Raw genomic sequence first — 19,157 nt, 5'->3', positions numbered from 1 at the left:
GCTCAATCGGAACTTGAACCCAGGCAGTCTAGCCCTGGGATCCTGTGCCCTTACCCAATATCCAGTGTTGGCTACACAAAACTAATGAGTACATGTTTTCAACTATAGTTTAAGTGAGTGACATATTTTTCACTATATTTTATGTAGGTGACTTTCAGTTTGGGGGTATTCTACTTACACAATCTATTGAGCTGGATATTAACTGAGAACAAACAGAAACTAATGAACTCTGAAAAACATAAAACATGAGCCACATGATGTCACTGCAAACATGATGTCACTGCAAAAGACAAAACAGCACATAGCCTTCTTGTGAGTGTATTTTGCTTACAGTCCATGAGGACTGAACTCAGCCTGAACTCAGCAGTGCTGTTCCCTTGGGAGACAGACACATACATACACACACACACAGACACGTTAGTGGTTTTGTGCCCCCCACCCCGCACCCCAACACACACACGCACACACGAGTTGGTGGTTGTGCTGCCGGGAGCCTCCAGTCCGCCAGTGCCAGGAACGGACCAGATGGGTCCAGCAGTGCTGAGTCAAGGCTAGGAGGGGGCAGCCAGAAGCGCACTCATGCTCCAGACTCTTGCACCTGCGGAAATGGGTGGGCACTGGGAGCGCGGGGGTAAGGAGTGAGAGGGAAGGGGGTAAGGTGGGGGCAGCCCTTTCCCAGGCGGTAGAGGGGGCGGTGGTGCTGTTGCCCTTTTAAGCTGCGGCTTGACAGGAGCCGCGCCTCCTGTCGGTGGAGTCGGTTACAAGGGGAGCAGCCGCCCAGGCCGCCACACAGCTCCCCGCAGAGGCCTCGGTGCCCCTTACCATTTTCCAGCCGTGCTCCGACTACAGTGGAGGCAGTGGGGAGAGGCAGAGCGGCCAGAGCTCCGCCGGGCTGTCCTGCCGGGTGGTCGTGGCCATGACAGGGGCTCCGGATCGGCTCACCTTCCGCGCCCCTCCCGCCGGAAATGAGGGTAAGATGTCCCTGTCAGGGTTCAAGGCCAAGCTGAAGTTGCTAGCCTCTATCTTCCACAAGAACCAGGAGCCGCGGCAGCTCACGCTCCACTGCAACGTCATGATGAGGCGCCCAGCCGCGGCCTCGCGGGTCAGGGCGAGGGCGGAGAGGAGGCTCCTGGAGTCCCGGGACAAAGGGGAGCCTGCCCCGGAGAGGCCCCGGTTCCCCGGGCTGGGCCAACACACCCCTTTCTCCTGCGACTGGCCTGGCCCAGATCGCGGGGACTGCGGGAGGCTTGGGTAGGAGGAGGCTGAGGGTGCGTCTCTCTGGCTCCTTGCGCGGGGCTGGCTTGGGGACTGCTGGCACCTCTCGCCCTGGTGGCCGCTTCCCGAGGTGGGAGCCCGCGTCTCCCGCAGCCCTTTCGGGGCCCGTGGTCGCCCTCAGTCAGCCGACCTGCTCCGGAACCGCGACGGGGCATGACAGGTTGGCTCCGGCTGTTGTTTGAGCCCAGGCGGGGAAGGGGAAAGGCCTTTAAGATTTTCGGTTTTTTGGCCGGGCGCAGTGCTCATTCCTGTAATCCCAGCACTTTGGAAGGTTGAGGCGGGTGGATCACTTGAGGTCAGGAGTTCTAGACCAGCCAGGCCAACATGGTAAAACCCTGTCTCTACTAAAAATACAAAAATTAACCGGCATGATGGGAAGCACTTGTTGAGATGGAGTCTCACTCTGTCGCCCAGGCTGCAGTGCAGTGGGGCGATCTTGGCTTACTGCAGCCTCTGTCCCTTGACAGTCCATGGCTTCAAGCGATTCTGCTGCCTCAGCCTCCCGAGTAGCTGGGATTACAGGCGCCCGCCACCACGCCTGGCTAACTTTTGTGTTTTTTAGTAGAGACAGGGTTTCACCATGTTGGCCAGGCTGGTCTCGAACTCCTGACCTCAAATGACCCACCTCTGACCCCCAAAGTTCTGGGATTACAGGCCTGAGCCACCGCGCCCGGACCCCAAAGGCCCTTAAGTTTAAAGGCCTCATTCCTCAGTCAGGTTTTCCTTGTTCTCTCGTGTTCAGCCAATCGTTTTTAAGTTTGTGTTTAAGGAGAAACTAACAATGAAAACGGACTTGTTGAGGGAGAAAAAGTTGGAATGCAGCCTCTGGTGCTGTTTGAGCGATCCCTGTCCCCGGGCCGCCGCTATGTTCTGGAAAGGCGCATTGTACCGTGGATGCGGCAGGTTAACAGTCCTGTACAGGCGCTCTGCCCGCTTTTCCTTTCAGGCTTCTGTATCAGCTATTTTTCCCCTGTAGAATGTGCTCCTGACAGCCACCCACTAACCCTACCCAATTTGTCTTTACATGTCTGACCACCAAGGCTCTTCTGGGTCATATTTTGTTCATGCTGATATATCACCTTCCTCCCCTCTTTAGTCCTTACTATTTTTGCTTTGGTCATGTTATGCTGTATTCTGTAAGCCTTTTTACTTTTTTTAAAATGGTGGCAGGGGAGAATATTTTATAATTATACTTTGTGCTTTTCATCTTCCACTGAATAAATGCTTGGTAAATATTTGTTTTATTAAGTGTGTGATTCTATTGTCACTACATTGTGCTTGAACAAAAATCTTAACTGCCTTGTAAGTTAACTGCTAAGAATGTGTCAAAAGTGCAGAGATAACATCAAGAACTCGTCATGGATAGTACAAAAAGGTCTCTAAGGGCTTGATAGAAGTCTGTAAATTGACTTCATATGAAAGAGAGTGTAAGAAGTGAAAATGTAAAGCATGACTGGAGAGCCAGAGCATCAAGCCAGCTGGCTTTATCAAGCCAGCCTCCCTCTCCCCAGATCCTTTGTAACAGTGTTATGTAATCTTTTCTAGAAGATCGTTCTGAAAGATAATGCCAACTTGGAACCTAGGAAACCATCTAGTGGGTTTCTGCATGTTCGGTGGTTCAAATCCTCATCAGCACCTTTGTTTTCTCTGCCTTAGTTTGCTTACAATGATGTTCTCAGTAGCTATAATTGCTGTCTGTCTTTGAATACTTAAGCATTTTTTTTAGATGACAGGGATATATGTGCATTTTTATTTTATCAAGAGATAGAATTTTTACTCTGCTTTTGTGGGCTCTGGTTAGCTTATTGGTTGTTTAGTTGTAAAATGATTAGGGAAAACCGTGTGTGTGTGTGTGTGTGTGTGTGTGTGTGTGTGTATTTTAAGTTTCTTTTGTTGTCAAAGGACTTAGAATTTTATTTTATATGGTAATTCTGACAATTTACTTTATTCTCCACCCCACATTTATTGAACAACAAAGTATGAAAGTAATGTGTCCCATAACCAGCCTTCAGAAGAATTACAGCTGCTGTACATCTGAAATTCTTTTTTTTTTTTTTTTAATTTTGAGATGGAGTCTCACTCTATCACCCAGGCTGCAGTGTGGTGGCGTGATCTCGGCTCACTGGAACCTCTGCTGCCCAGGTTTAAGCAATTCTCCTGCCTCAGCCTCCCGAGTAGCTGGGATTACAGGCACCTGCCACCGCACCCAGCTAATTTTTGTAGTTTTAGTAGAGACCCCATGTTGGCCAGGCTGGTCTTGAACTCCTGACTTCGTGATCTGCCTGCCTTGGCCTCCTAAAGTGCTGGGATTACAGGCGTGAGCTACCGAGCCCGACTGAACTTTCAAGAAGAAGTTTGTGCTTCAGTTTTCAAAACATTATGATATCAAAAGATAGCTGTGCCGCACATTTGGAAAGATACAGAAACTGAACATACTGGCAGGCAGTTTTGCCTACTGGTGCTTGAGATAGAGCCACACCTTGGTCTCAGTGGATTTGTGGAGAAAAATAGATACAGAAAGTTATTTCTAAATAAGACCAAAAAATTCTTTTCTTAAGCAGTGACAGGTAAGGAGGTTGTCTTGGCTAACCTTGAATTGTGTTGTCCTTGATTGAGACAGTTGTATGGTGGGGATGGTAGCGGTGATAACCTGTTTGAAATTTGTCTGCTTATAGTAACCTTTGTGGTAACTGTCACAGACAACTTCATCCTCACAGGCCTTAAAATTACTATAAAACTAATAGAATGGAGGAGAAACAAAGTACCTGAATAATTAGATGTGTAGATAATTGTTCTGTGTTTTCATAACCGGTGAAAAAGAACAGTGTTAGAAACCCTTAAACATTCCATGTAAGGAACACTGCCTGAATTTATATTGCGATTTTTGAGCATCATTCACTGTTTAAAAACAGGCATATTGTAGGTCATATTTTAAAGACAAATAGAAAACTTATCTTTTCAAGATGGATATAAAGTTTAACCTTATCAAAATTACAAAATGTAAAGCATATTATTGAAAAATATTAATGCATAGGTTTAAATATTAGTCATCATTTTAGATGTCTTTCTTAAATATTAAACTGAACAAACATTGAACATGTTTGTGCTCAAGGTTAAATTTGCTGGGGTGATGGATATTTTATAATATGGATAACAAAAACTTCTTATTTTAAGAAGTTTAGAAAATTTTTAGGCAAAACTAGAAAATCATACCTATAATTCTACCACTCAGAATGTGCCACCATGAGAATTTTGTATTTTTCCAGTCCTCTGCTCATCTCTTTTCTCCTGTGCTTGTATGTGTTCCCTCTCCCTTACAAAATCAGATTTTTTTTTTGTAATCTGCTTTTTCACTCAACAATATTGTAGATCCATGTCAGAAGTTACTCCTCTACAGTGCCTTCAGTTATTGTGTGCTTTGTGTTGGATGACTGTACCGTCTAGTCATTGTGTTTCCTGGTACTGAATACATAGGGGTGAGTGTGTGTGTGTGTGTGTGTGTATGTGTGTGTGTGTGTGTGTGTGTGTATTTTTTTTTCTACCTTAACTAATGTTTGGACATCCATAGGTAGAGCTAAATCCTTGAAACCTTCCAAGTGAGGCTTTCAGTTCTCATTGCTGAATTAGTTTCTAGACATGGAGCAAATTATATTGTATGGAAAATTTGTTTTTTGAGATAAAGTCTCGCTCTTGTCACCCAGGCTGGAGTGCAGTGGCATGATCTTGGCTCACTACAACCACTGCCTCCCAGATTCAAGTGATTCTCCTGCCTCAGCCTCCCGAGTAGCAGGGATTACAGGAGCCTGCCACCATGCCTGGCTAATTTTTGTATTTTTAGTAGAGATGGGGTTTCATCATGTTGGCCGGGCTGGTCTGGAGCTCCTGACCTTGGGTGATCCACTCACCTTGGCCTCCCAAAGTGCTGGGATTACAGGCATGAGCCACCACACTCGGCCTTTTTTTCTTCTAGGTACCAGCTTTTACTTATCAGATTGGTAAAAATACTAGAAAGTGTGCAATGAAATGGGCATTCTCACAGTCGTGGCAGAAAGTATAATTATCTTTGACTTTCCAGAAAGCAGTTTGGCTTTCTAGAAACTTGCCTAACCTCTTCCCATTTAGGCAAGATGAATTCTGACTACCCCAAGGTGGCCCATCTTGTCCCTGTGGTTCCATATCTCCCAGAAAGAGAGGTCTAGTCTCAGGGAAAACTCAGATTTGCTTGGCTTAGCCCACCTGACAGCTAATCACTGGAAATGGGGTGGGCTGGTAGACTCCTTTGGTCAGGTTTTGTGTCAAGAGAAGGATGTGGAAAGACGGGAGAGAGGTAGCAAAACTGGCCTCAATTGAACTAAATAAGTTAACGTAGAATGGCAATGGAATGTTTTTCCAAGGAAGAAATTCAAGGGAAGGAAGAAAGTGGAGGGGAAGACAGCAGTTCTCAAAGTTTTGGGGTCAGGATACTTTTACACTCTTAAAAATATATTGAGGGCCCAAGGAGCTTTTGTGTATGTAGGTGATATCTACTGGTATTTATCACTAGAAATTAAATCAGAAATATTCAAAATATTCTTTAAAGGTTCACCAAATATTGTTATAAATGCTTTTATGAAAAGAAAATTTCTAAACCCAAAGTAGTACAATCTTAATCTTTTGCAAATTTCTTTGGTGTTTGGTATGTCATTTGTGTCTGCATTCAATTTATTGTGTGATATTTGCTTGAAAAAAATTTGAACAAAGGCCAATGTCATACAGATAGCCATTTTAGATCATTGTGGATATTTCTTTTTCTTTTTCTTTTTTTTGAGATGGGGTTTTGCTCTGTTGCCCAGGCTGGAATGCAGTGGTATGGTCATGGATCACTGGAGCCTCAGTCTCTGGGGACTCAGGTGATCCTCCCACCTTAGCCTCCACAGTAGTTGGGACTACAGGTGTGTGCTACCACACCTAGCTACTTTTTTGTATTTTTCGTAGAGACAGGGTTTTGCCATGTTGCCTTGACTTCTTTTTTGATACTCCATCAAAACTTGATTTTTCTTGAACTTTGGATTTTTTACCCTTGCATGATATTATAACATCATGCATTGGTCGCTTCAAAAATAATCGTTCACTGAGATCTTCTATATGTTGATACACTTGATTATATGGTATCAAAATTCATTCATCAATATCACCATCAGTCTCATCAGAATACTTTTGGAAAGCGATGGTAGACATCAGTTTTCTAAAATTCTAATTTTTTGTTCAAAAGCTTGAGTTTTATTATTAGCAATTTTATTGTTGAATTTTATTATGGCCTGTCTGTTGTTTTCCTTGAAATAACAGAATCTCCTTTTTTGAGAAAATGTCTCCAAAACCCAAGCTGAAATAACATTTTTTGTCAGTCATCCTTTGAAGTAAAAATGATATTCCATTTAAGTGGTTAATTCACTTCATGACTTGATCACCCAAGGGTTTTTTCTCAGGTAGTCTGTACGAATGCTCATGTGTACTTCCCATTTCATCACATAAAATATTAAAAAGATATATTCAAGGATTAAGATGTAAAATTTTCACTGCTTCATCATAGACATTCTTTTTATTTTTGAGACAGGGTCTTGTTCTGTCACCCAGGCTGAAGTGCAGTAGCATGATCACAGCTCACTGTAGCCTCAATCTTTTGGGCTTAATCAATCCTCCTGCCTCAGCCTGCCAAGTAGCTGGGACTAGAAGCATGCAACCACAATGTCCACCTAATTTTTGTATTTTTAGTAGAGATGGGGTTTCACCATGTTGGTCAGGCTGGTCTCAAACTCTTGACCTCAGGTGATCTGCCCGTCTTGGCCTCCCAAAGTGCTGGGATTACAGGCATGAGTCACTGTGCCTGGCCCACCATTCCTTTTTAAACCTTTAAACATTTCCTGTGCATAGTAGTCATACCATGACTACTAGTAGTTTGGTGTTACTTCCTTTATTTGTGCTAAAGTACCAGCATTTTAACCCACCATTGTATCTGTACCCTTACAGCAAATGTCACCATGTTAGTATTCCTGTCAAAATAGTTTGGACCTGGGGGTCTGAGGGCCACACTTTGGGAACTATTGAAATAGGTACTTAAACCTACGATATGTCATATCTTTTAATCTACAAGATTTTTAAAAACTTGATTTCAGTTAATGTTTTTGTAGTTTCTAAAATATGATTTTGACGGGTTTCAGTCCATAGCAACAACATGTATTTTGTTTTGCTTATGCTCAAGTTTACTAGACAAATACTAACCTAATAGAATGAGGTCCTAAATCTAGTTGCAGTTTCTTTAGCCAAAAAAACAAAAACAAAAAACAAAAAAAACACAAAACTAAAAATGTAGAAATGGTTCATGTGGTGTATTCCCAATGTATGCTGAAGAATTTGAAGAAGAAAATGCAATAGTCCAAAAGTGGTGTTCTTTAAGAATAGGATTGGGCCAGGCATGGTGGTTCACACCTGTAATCCCAGCACTTTGGGAGGCCAAGGCAGGCAGATCACGAGATCAGGAGATCAAGACCACCTTGGCTAACATGGTGAACCCCCATCTCTACTAAAAACACAAAAAATTAGCCAGGCGTGGTGGCGGGCACCTATAGTCCCAGCTACTCCAGAGGCTGATGCAGGAGAATGGTGCAAAGCCGGGAGGCAGAGCTTGCAGTGAGCCAAGATCATGCCACTGCATCCAGCCTGGGTGACAGAGCAAGACTCCATCTAAAAAAAAAAAAAAAAAAAAAAAAAAAAAAAGGGATTAATTCTAAGAGTTTATTTTAGCCTGCAAAGATATTTGGGACACTGTAAGAGAGGAATGAGAAGAATGAAAATAGTTGAAGAGATATGCTGTTAATGATGTCCTCTTTCAATACAACTTGTTTTTCTTTTCTTTATTTTTCTTTCTTTCTTTTTTTTTGAGATGAAGTCTTGCTCTGTCACTAGGCTGGAGTGCAGTGGCACATCTCAGCTCACTGAAACCTCTGCCTCCCAGGTGGAAGTGACTCACCTGTCTCAGCCTCCTGAGTAGCTGGGACTACAGGCACATGCCACCATGCCTGGCTAATTGATTTTATTTTAGTGGAGACGGGGTTTCACCATGTTGGCCAGGATGGTCTCTATCTCCTGACCTTGTGATCCACCTACCTCGGCCTCCCAAAGTGCCAGGATTACAGGCATGAGCCTCCGTGACCAGCCAACTTGTTTTTCTGGTTTTCCATGGTTTTCATCGTTTTCTGGTTTTCATGGTTTTCCATGACCTGAAACTAGTTCTTCTGAAGCTAATATATAATAATAATGGCTTTTCCCCAATTTGTAATAGAAAGCAGGACAACATAACAGAATAAATGTCTATTAGTGGGTGAAAGCACATAATACTTAGTTCATGTTTAGTTCATTAGCTTTTTAAAAAAATCACATGTAATTGTGTTCTGAAAATATATGTATAGTAATGGCATTTATTGGTATTACTTGGTTCGTGTGATAGAATAAAATGTTAGAATTTTATGGTGTTTGAATTAGTTATCTATTGTTCTGTAACAAATTTAGTGGCTTAAAACAACAAACCTTATCTCACAGTTTCTGTGGGTCAGGATTCTGTGCAGTTTACCTTGGGTTCACTGGCTTGGCCTCTCACCAGGCAGTGAATGTGTTGGTGGCAGCTGTGATCATCCCAAGGCAGGATAGGGAGAGAATCCGTCTCCAAGCTTGCATTGGCAGGATTCATCTCAGGCTGTTGGACTGGGCCTCCGTTTCTAGATGGCTATCAGTCAGAGGCCTTTTACAATACCTTGCCATGTGGGCCTCTCCATAGGGCACCTCATCACATGGCAACTGGCTTCCATCAGAGGGAGCAATGGAGAGAGCAGGAGAATGGTGACCAAGGCAGGCATCATAGTCTCCATGTAGCCTCACCTCAGAAGTGATGTTATTACTTTTGCTGTATTCTCTTTGTTAGAAGTGAGTCACTAGGTCCAGGGGTGGGAATTTTACAAGGGTGTGAATGGCAGGAGGTGACAGTGATCAGGGCCATTTAGAGGCTGCCTACCAGTGTTGAAGAAAATTGTTGACTTCTATGAGCTGTAGCAGCAGACAGTGCTATGCAAGGAGAAAGGCTGTCTCAGAAGTCCATCTCCTCACATGGGTTTTAATGTGTTGCCTCTTCCCCCACACATTTTGTTTAAATCCATGGTCATCTTGCCATTTAGTGGTGTGGTTTAATTTTATATTTGGGTTAGTCTGTATGTAAATGTTTAACACAGGTGTCTCTGTGTTAAACAGGAATCCTGTTCATTTTCTTCACCGATATGGTTTGTGGACTCTGATGAGCCAAATCTGACATCAGTTGTGGAATGTCTAGAAGATACTAAGAACAACAATTCTGTGAGGAAAGAAGCCAAGCTATTTTCTCTTTTCCTCATGAATATTATATTTAGAAATTAAATGTTAAGAGATAATACGATAAAAAAAACCATGATTAAAGACTATAATCTTAGAGGAATTAAAGTCTGGGTATTTTAAGCCCTCCAAATCTTACTTACTATCTGGATTCTCTTTATTATTTCCCACATGTATAACCTCAGTTTAGATTAGGAATTCAGGATCTCTTTTTCCCTGAATTCGAAACATTAAGCCAAGCAAACATTTTGAGTAGAGGCCACTAGCCAAGGTGGGAAGTAGAAAAAAGACCAAGGTGGAAGTGAAGGAGAGATGGGGAGAATGACACCAGAACTAGTGGGAGGGAATTGCCTTTTCTTTCAAGGGTCTGTAAGTCTGCAGTAAAAGTCAAAGATATTCAAATAGAAAGTTTTGTTTTTGTTTTTAGTATATAAAGAAATATAACTTTCCATGTTGGAAAAATTTTAAAAACCTTTTTTTAAAATCTAAAACTCATAAGCAACTTCATAATTCTCATAATTACTAAGAAAATTAGTAAAGTACAGAAAAGAAAAAAGAAAAAATTCAAGTCTCCCATAATTTCTCTACCTAATATAACCACTATTGACAGTTGACATCATGGCCATTTTCTACCAGTATATATTTTTTCTTTGCTAGTAAAATACATAACCCTTACACATATGTTTCCATAGTTGAGGTCATATTCTCTAAAGTTTATATATATATATATATTTTCGAGATGGAGTCTTGCTCTGTTGCCAAGGCTGGAGTGCAGTGGTGCAATCTGGACTCACTGCAAGCTCCACCTCCTGGGTTCACACCATTCTCCTGCCTCAGCCTCCCCAGTAGCTGGGACTGCAGGTGCCCACCACCATACCCGGCTAATTTTTTGTATTTTTTAATAGAGACGGGGTTTCACCATGTTAGCCAGGATGGTCTCGACCTCCTGACCTCGTGATCTGCCCGCCTCGGCCTCCCAAAGTGCTGGGATCATAGGCTGAGCCACTGCACCCGGCCCTTTTATATTCTTTTAAGAAGTATTTACTGTATTTTCCCATGATGTCATAGTCTTTATAGAAAAATAACAATCATTATTTTCAGTTGACGTGATTGTTTACCTAAAAATATCCAAAGGAACTAACTGAAAAAAACAATATTTAAGATTACTGGTTAAAAGCTCTTTTATATAAAAATCATTAGCCTTCCCCAATGTTGGCTATAATCACTTAGAAGATATAGTGATGAAGTATTTTTTCATGTATTTCAGCAAAAATTAAATATCTAGGAATAAACTTAGATGTGCAGGACTTTTATCAAGGACATGACAAAATTTTGCTGAGTGGAATGAAAGATTTGCATTCTATGTTCCTGGATGAGCAGATTTCATGTTATAAATATGTTAGTTATCAACATGTCTTCATATTAATTTACAAATGTAATTTCTGCTGGGCACAGTGGCTCATACCTGTAATCCCGAAAGTTTGGGAAGCTGAGGTGAGTAGATGACAATTAGCTGGGTGTCTGTGGCACACACCTGTAGTTCCAACTACTCCTGAGGTTGAGGCAGGAGGATCACTTGAGCCTGGAAGGCAGAGGTTGCAGTGAGCCGAGATCATGCCTCTGAACTCCAGCCTACATGACAGAGTGAGATCCTGTCTCAAAAAAAAAAAAAAAAAAGTGTGTGTGTGTATATATATTTTTTATATTTTATATCTATTCATATATATATATTGTGTGTGTATATATATATACACACACACAATTTACAAATTCCAGCAGATTTATTTTTGGCACTTGACAAAATGACTCTAAAGTTTGTTTAGAAGAGTAAATAATAAAAAATAATAAAGTATAGACTCTTTCAATCAGATATTAAATAAAATATTGTAGACTAGCCCTGGGCCAGACAGATAAAGGCAATGGAAGTTTAGAACCAGAGTCATGCAAATGAGAATTTAGTGTAAAGAAAAGGTGGTATTTTAACTTAACAGTGAAAGGATAGATTATTCTGTAAATAGTTTTATGAGAACTGACCATCTGAGGAAGTTTGAGTCTTAACTCCAATTTTTGTCAAAATAAGTTATAGTTGGTTTAAACACATCTATACTTAAATATTAGAACAGAAGAACATCAGTTTGAAGATATTTTAAGAGTTAAGCCTGAGGCTGGGCACAGTGGTTCATGCCTGTAATCCCAGCACTTTGCAAGGCCAAGGTGGAAGGATTGCTTGAGTCCAGGAGTTTGAGATCAGCCTGAGCAATATAGCAAGACTCTCTCTCTCTCTCTCTCTATATATATATATCTATATATATAGAGAGAGATAGATAGATAGATAGATAGATAGATAGATATACATATAAATATACATATACAAAACAAAAAAAAGGTTAAGTTTTGTATGGAGAGCCATAAAGATGAAATGTAAAAATTAAAGGCTTGATGGACACATGTTTACATTTCCAGCAAGGGGGTTGATGGGAAAGAATGATAGACATAGCTCCATTACTGCTACCTAGTTTTAGGGAGTTGCTTCTGAACATCTAAAGATAACAGTTTTATAATAGCAGAAATGAGTTATTTTTCAGTGTCTAAAACATTACATAACATACATATATACATACTTACATAAACATGTTCGTAAAATTAATGAAGTTGGGTATAAAATTGGGCCTAGTGTTTAAAAAAGTAAATATATTTACATGAAGGAGAAAACAACTCACTGCCCACTCTTACAGCCTCTGCCAGTTTACCATAGCGTAGTTTCTTAAGAGAATAAGCTATATGTCTTCACCTTTTTTCACTGAGCTCATTATAATGTGGATTCTGCTTTCATCATTGTGCTAAAATTTATCTCCTAGTTGCCAAATCCAGTGGCTCCCCTCTTAGTCCCCAAATTGACCCCTCTGCAGTATTTTGATACTGTTGATTGTTCCCTTGTTGAAACATTCCTCCATTCTTAATATCCGCCAATAAAGAGCTGGTTAAATAAAAATTATAGTGTACAGTTTTATAATAGAATATTCTGTTGTAGAACAAAAAAATGCAGCCAGTCTTTCCATAAGAACATGTACAAACTTCTAATATATATTAGGTAAAAAAGTGAGGCATAAAATATTGTGTATAATCTGACCCCTTTAGTATACAGTGTAAAAAAATCTATGTCTGTGCTTGTTTATACTTACTTTTTTCTCCCCTGGTGGATACGGGAAACTGAATAGTAGAACACAATTTAAAAAAACTGTGTGGCTTCTGTGCCAGGACCTGTGATAACTGGGTATAAAAGATAAAAAAAAAAAAAAAAAAAAAAAAAAGCATGTCCATGTCCTCTGGGAAGGGACATGATAATCGAAAGGGACTTCTATCGGATTCTTTTCTCCTGTTTTGATCTTATCACCCTGCCTTGGTCTCCTCCGATCTCTTCTTCGTTGGCCTACTTCTTTCTTCTCTTTTCATCCTGTGTTTTCTCTGAGTAATCTTTGACTCCCATTACTTAAGTCATGACCTGTGTTCCAGGGATTCCTAAATCTGTATTCATCTCCAGAGTTTCAAGCCCATATATCTGTCTGTATATCATATATGTTAGGGAATCTCACTTGGAGTAACATGGGTGTTCAAAAGGATGATATTTAAATTTTCATGTATCCGCTTCCTAGCACTCTATCAGCCCTATCATGTGTTCCATCAATAATTCTCCTTGTAACTGCGAGTGGGACAAAATGAAATAATCAAACTAGTCACCCATGCCTAAACCTGGGAACTGTCCTAGCATTCTTTTATATACTACTGCTCTCTGACTGCCCCCCTCCCCCCAAAACTAGTAAATTTCTAAGACCTGTCCTTCTGAATGTCTCTTACTATTTTCCCTGTGATCTCACTTTCTTCCTCCCATCCCTCAAATGCTTTTGTGTTTGTGTGGTGGGGGAAGAGAGTAAAATTGAAATTCATGGAAAATGTACTACCCTGTCTGTCTTTTTCTTCTTTTCTTCCTTCCTTCCTTCCTTTCCCTTCCTCCCTCCCTCCCTCCCTCCCTCCCTCCCTCCCTCCCTCCCTTCCTTCCTTCCTTCCTTCCTTCCTTCCTTCCTTCCTTCCTTCCTTCCTTCCTTCCTTCCTTCCTTCCTTCCTTCCTTCCTTCCTTCCTTCCTTCCTTCCTTCCTTCCTTCCTTCCTTCCTTCCTTCCTTCCTTCCTCTTTCTTTCGATGAACTCTCACTCTTGTCCCCCAGGCTGCAGTGCAATGGTGCAATTTTGCCTTACTGCAACCTCCACCTCCCAGGTTCAAGCAATTCTCCTGGCTCAGCCTCCTGAGTAGCTGGGATTACAGGCACCTGTCACCATGCCCAGCTAATTTTTGTATTTTTAGTAGAGATGGGGTTTCACCATGTTGGTCAGGCTGGTCTCAGCTCCTGACCTCAGATGATGTGCCTGCCTCGGCCTCCCAAATTGCTGGGATTACAGGTGTGAGTCACCGTGCCCAGCCACTACCCTGTCTTTCTTGTTGCTTGGTATGACTCCCCTACCCTGCTGCCTCTCTCCCCCTGCAGCGGGATAATTTAGGAATCAGAGAGACTGAGGGGTTGATGAGGATATATATTATTATTTAGGTGCCCTGGCCCAGTCAGATTAACATCTAAAGGACTGAGCCCTGAACAAAGAGTCAGGTTACCTTTTAAGCATTTTGTGGGGTGGGGGAGATCTATGCAGGGGGAAGCATATTACAGAAGCAAGCAACAAAGATAGTTTTTCAATTGAGACATACATTACATTATTTCTTACTTTTCAAGGAAAAACATATTTTACAACTTGAGTTTATCTGTCTAGTGACCTTGCAGCTGCACAGCTAGAGAAACAGGGTCTTCACAATGCCTGGGAAAGGAGGAGAGATAAGGCTCACTAGCCTCAGAAAAACAGGCAGTTAATTTTTAAAGTACTCCACCTCTTTTTCTTTCTTAGGGGGAATTCAGTTTTGCTTTTTTTTTTTTTTTTTTTTTTTTTTTTTTTACATTCAACTGAGTTTTTGCTTACACATTCTTTAATTTCTTTTAATTCCTGTTTCACCCCAGCCCTCCTGTAGCCCCTTCTGTGCTAGAGGTCAGAGTGTCCAGGTCTGTGTCCAAATCGCCCTGCCTCATCTTCATTATGCACAAAGCAGAGCACATTGGGTGCATAACAAATCCACACTGGGGCTTGGCTTCCTTTTAAGCATGAGGATTTTTGGTGGATCCTAATTTATGGTTCAACCTTCCTGTTTTCACCTTCTTCATTGTTCACTTTGGGAAGGCTTATTCTTTGCTTCGTTAACCCATTCTAATCCTGTGTCTTCTTTCTTTGTCCTGTGTGAACCTGCTTCTTTCTCTTTATCTCTCTTCTTGGTCAGAGATACCCAGAAAATTGTTCCTGACCAAGTGAAGTGAGTTGCCTTATTAGATCCCATTTGAGTCACCTTATACATTGAAAAACATTTTAAACAATGAAAACCACACTTGTGCACATAGTTTACCTTGCTTACTTCCTTAAAGTAAATGTGCTTACAATACAATTTGGACTTAAACATGGAAATTTAGTTATTCTTTGCAGTTTCCTAGTGAATTATTATTTTTTAGACAGACACTTAAGAGCCTACTAAATATCAAATGTTTTACAGTTTTCATTTAATCTTTATCATTCTGGGAAAGTTTTCATTTCTTTGTTTTACAGATCAGTAGACTCAAACTCAGGGAATTAGATGTGATATCCAAGGTCATCTAGATTTCCAGGCTCTGTCTGCTGGATTACATTTGCTTTTGTACTTTTAACTGACTATCACTGGAATATATAATTTTATAATCCATGTGTAACAACACTGCCTGTGTGTGTTTTTTTTTCTTTTTCTTTTTGGTAGCCTCATTAATGTATTAAGGTTCTCTTGTTTGAAGTTGTAAGTTTCTAGGAAAACAAGGTAGCAATGAGAAATTGGACAATATCTGGAACTCCCTAGGATCCTCTGCCTTTATTGTTGTCATTCTGCCAGGTATCAATAGTAGTGATTATACCCCAAGCCATAGTAACTTTCTTAAACTAGAGCCTCCTGAAAATATTTTAAAGAGGTTTTTTTGTTTTTTTTTTTAAATCTGTAAGTGGTAGGTGAGTAATAACAAACTTTTTTATTTCCTACTGGGTTGATTACAGTAGTCATAACATTATTGATGTCTTCTAAGGGCTCTTTAACATAATGCTTATTTACTGAAATGTGTTTTGTAGCTTCATCAGCAATTGAAGTGCTGGATATGTGGACTCCGCAGATTAGATAACCTTCCTAAGCACCTGGATGTTGAGATGCCAGATCAACCACTACCCATAGGTCAGGTAAAGTAAAAATTCTGTAGTGTTCAAGAGTGAAAATAAATTGTCTAAAAAAAAGTCAAACTAGGATGATTTTTAAAAATTATTCAACTTATTTAGAAGTTTGTTTTTCTGTTCCTATTGAATTGTTTTGTTTGTTCTGTTTTAGATACTAAAAACAACCTTTTCATTCTTTGGAGCTGCTAGCATTTAGTATGACAGGTAAAAATTGCCCTTTTCCCTAACACCAGCTTTTTGTTGTTAATATTCCTGGTGTCCATAAATGTTCTTGCTTCTTTCATTGTTTGTCTTTGTTCATTGAATTACCTTCACCTAGAAATGCCATCTCCTTAAGTCTGTCTATGCTTCTTAAGGACTCGCCCAAATGTTATCTCCTGCAAGCAACAGAAATCTCCACTAGCTCACCACTACCCCTAACTTCTTCCTGGATTTATCTATTTAGGTATCAGTTATTGACTTTTTAGTATAATACATGAGAATTTGGTTCTTATACCACTCACTTTCCCTTCCTCAAATATTATCTTTAGTCATATAAGTTATCACTAATCATGATTAGGACTTTATAAAGCCAAGTTTTCTAGAATATTTAGGATAGGATATTTGTTTTCTTGGTGCTGCTTTTTGTTTTGCAGTGTCTTCCTCATAATAGTAATTTTTAAATAAAAAAATTCTGTTGTAGCCTTTTCTGTGAGATCTCCTTCTCTTCCAAAGCCTTTGGCTTCTCTGTGCCCATTTTGGCAGATTGTTCTTTGGGTTGGCTATGCAGATGTCACCTTGAGGTTTTTCTCATCTGCTCTCCTAGAGTAGATCCATAGTTTCCTGGATCCCATGTCATCTTTCTTGGCTTTCCCTTTGTCATTTTACCTGACTATGTCCTCAAGTAAAACCCAAAGGAAGCATGGGGTGGTATATTTTCTGATCTCTAGCTTCTGAAAAAATACAATCCAGTGTTTGGGTTTTGGAGCCAGTCTGAGACAGGTTTGAATCTTGGTTCTACTGCTTATTAGCTGTATGCCCTTGGGCTGATTCCCTAATTGCTCTATGCATCAATTTTCCATTTGCAAAATGGGGGAACCAGTGATAGTATTAGTACCTATGTTTCTAGGGAGCTATGATGATTAAATGAGTTGGTACATGTAAACCATTTAGAATAGTGCCTGGTGCATAGCACATCCCCATCACTATTCTCTTTTGTCATAGTCTACCCTCACACTTGATGGATAGTTTGGTTGATTATGTATTTCTAGGTTGAGGATAATTTTACCTTAGAATTTCAAAGTCTGTGCTGTTGTCTTCTAAGCAGTCATGGTGGTGGAACCTCATGTCATCCTGAGTTTCACTCATTTATGCATGACTTTCTGGAAGCTTTCAGGAGTTTGTCTTTTCCTTGGTGAGCTGAAATAGCACAACATTGTACTTAATGTGGGTCTTTTTTCATTCATTGTACTGGGTACACTGAATGGACAGGCCTATGGATAGACTCTTTCAAAGTTGGAATCTTGAATCTTGTCATATTTTTGTTAACTTTCTCCTTTCCATTTTGTTTGTTCATTTTGAAGTGTCTGTTAATTGGATTTTAGTCCTTTTGTCTTGAGTCGTGTATCTCACGTTATTTCTAATTTTTTTAAAATTTTAAGTTCTGGAATATTTTTATCTTTTGACTTTTAGGAAATTTTATTTGGACAGTCATAACTTTAAGTTTTGTTTTGGTTATTTATTGTTGCTTAACCAATTTTCCCAAAACTTAATGGCATAAAACTACACATTTGTCTGTCACTACCGTATGGGTTAACTGGGGATAGCTGGACAGTTTTTCTGCTGGTCTCATTTGGCATCTCTCACTGTGCAGTTAGATGGTGTCAGGGACTGGTCATCTGGATGCTCAGCTGCAGTGGAGTGTCTGAGATGGCTTCTTCACCCACAGGTCTGCTGTCTTGGTGTTTCTTCATGTGGCCTTCCTCTCTGCATAGCGTCTCATCCTCTCAGGCCTCTTCTTGTGGCTTCTGTTTCTCCAAGAGGATAGTCAGTACTTGTTTTGGCTTCCAGAATCACAGAAGCGGAGCTGCCAGGTGTTCTTAAGACTTAGACCTGGAACAGGTCCAGTGTCATTTCTACCAAATTCTCTAGGTTAAAGTGAGTCTTGGGGCCAACCCAGATTCACTGTGGGATGGGCCTGTTCAAAGACATGATGACAAGAGGTGTGGCTCATTGGGGACCAACTCCCAAGGTGAACCCTGAGTTCTAAGAACTTTTTCTTCTCTGATTATTCCTTATTCATATTCTATTTTTGTTTTATTCATATAATACATTCACAAGTGTCTTTATGAAGTGATTTTGATACTCTTTTGTTTTCTCTCTAGCATCTCTTTGTTCTTTAATACTTTTTTTTCTTAGTTTATTTTGGTCTTATTTTTCTTTTTAAAGCCTTTCCTTAAATATCTATTCTATGTTGCTTATCATTTGTAGTCTTTTTTTTTTTTTTTTTTTTTTTTTTTTTTTTTTTTTGAGACAGAGTGTCACTCTTGTTGCCCAGGATGGAGTGCAATGGCGTGATCTTGGCTCACTGCAAAGTTTGCCTCATGGATTCAAGCAATTCTCCTGCCTCAGCCTCCTGATTAGCTGGGATTACAGGCATGTGCCACTACGCCCAGCTAATTTTTGTATTTTTAGTGGAGAAGGGGTTTCTCCATGTTAGTCAGGCTGGTTTTGAATTCCTGATCTCAGGTGATCTGCCCACCTTGGCCTCCCAAAGTGCTGGGATTAAAGGCACGAGCCACCATGCCCAGCCTGTATTCCTTTTTGTAATTCCATTCTTGTTCATTCATATTTGGGAGAGGTACTAAAAGACTGAGAGGCTGGGTGTGGTGGCTCACACCTACAATCTCAGTGCTTTGGGAGACTGATGTGGAGGATCACTTGAGCCCAGGAGCTCAAGACTAGTTTGGGCAACATAGTGAGACCCTATCTTTACAAAAAATAAATAAATAAAATAGCCAGGTGTGGTGACACCCACCTGTAGTCCCAGCTATTTGGGAGGCTGAGGCAGAAGGATCGCTTGAGCCTGGGATGTTGAGGCTGAAGTGAGGTGTGATCATCCCACTGCATTCCTGCATTCCAGCCTGGGTGAAAGAGCAAGGCCCTGCCTCAATAA

General features: G+C 40.6%; 1 long non-coding RNA gene across 4 annotated transcripts in view; it reads left to right on the top strand.

The window, feature by feature from the left end:
- The first annotated feature begins 675 nt into the window (after positions 1–675).
- Positions 676–19,157, top strand: part of LOC126958048 (uncharacterized) — a 62,441-nt gene continuing 43,959 nt past the window's right edge. For 3 of the 4 annotated variants that reach the window (XR_007727052.1, XR_007727053.1, XR_007727051.1), the window contains exon 1: positions 676–971. This is a non-coding gene — a long non-coding RNA (uncharacterized LOC126958048). The remainder of the gene's footprint in view (positions 972–19,157) is intronic. The other variant, XR_007727054.1, reaches the window with a different exon arrangement.

Source organism: Macaca thibetana, chromosome 7 (genome assembly GCF_024542745.1).
Source record: "Macaca thibetana thibetana isolate TM-01 chromosome 7, ASM2454274v1, whole genome shotgun sequence".
NCBI classification, from domain to species: Eukaryota; Metazoa; Chordata; class Mammalia; order Primates; family Cercopithecidae; genus Macaca; species Macaca thibetana.
This window is presented reverse-complemented; position numbering and strand designations above follow the sequence as displayed.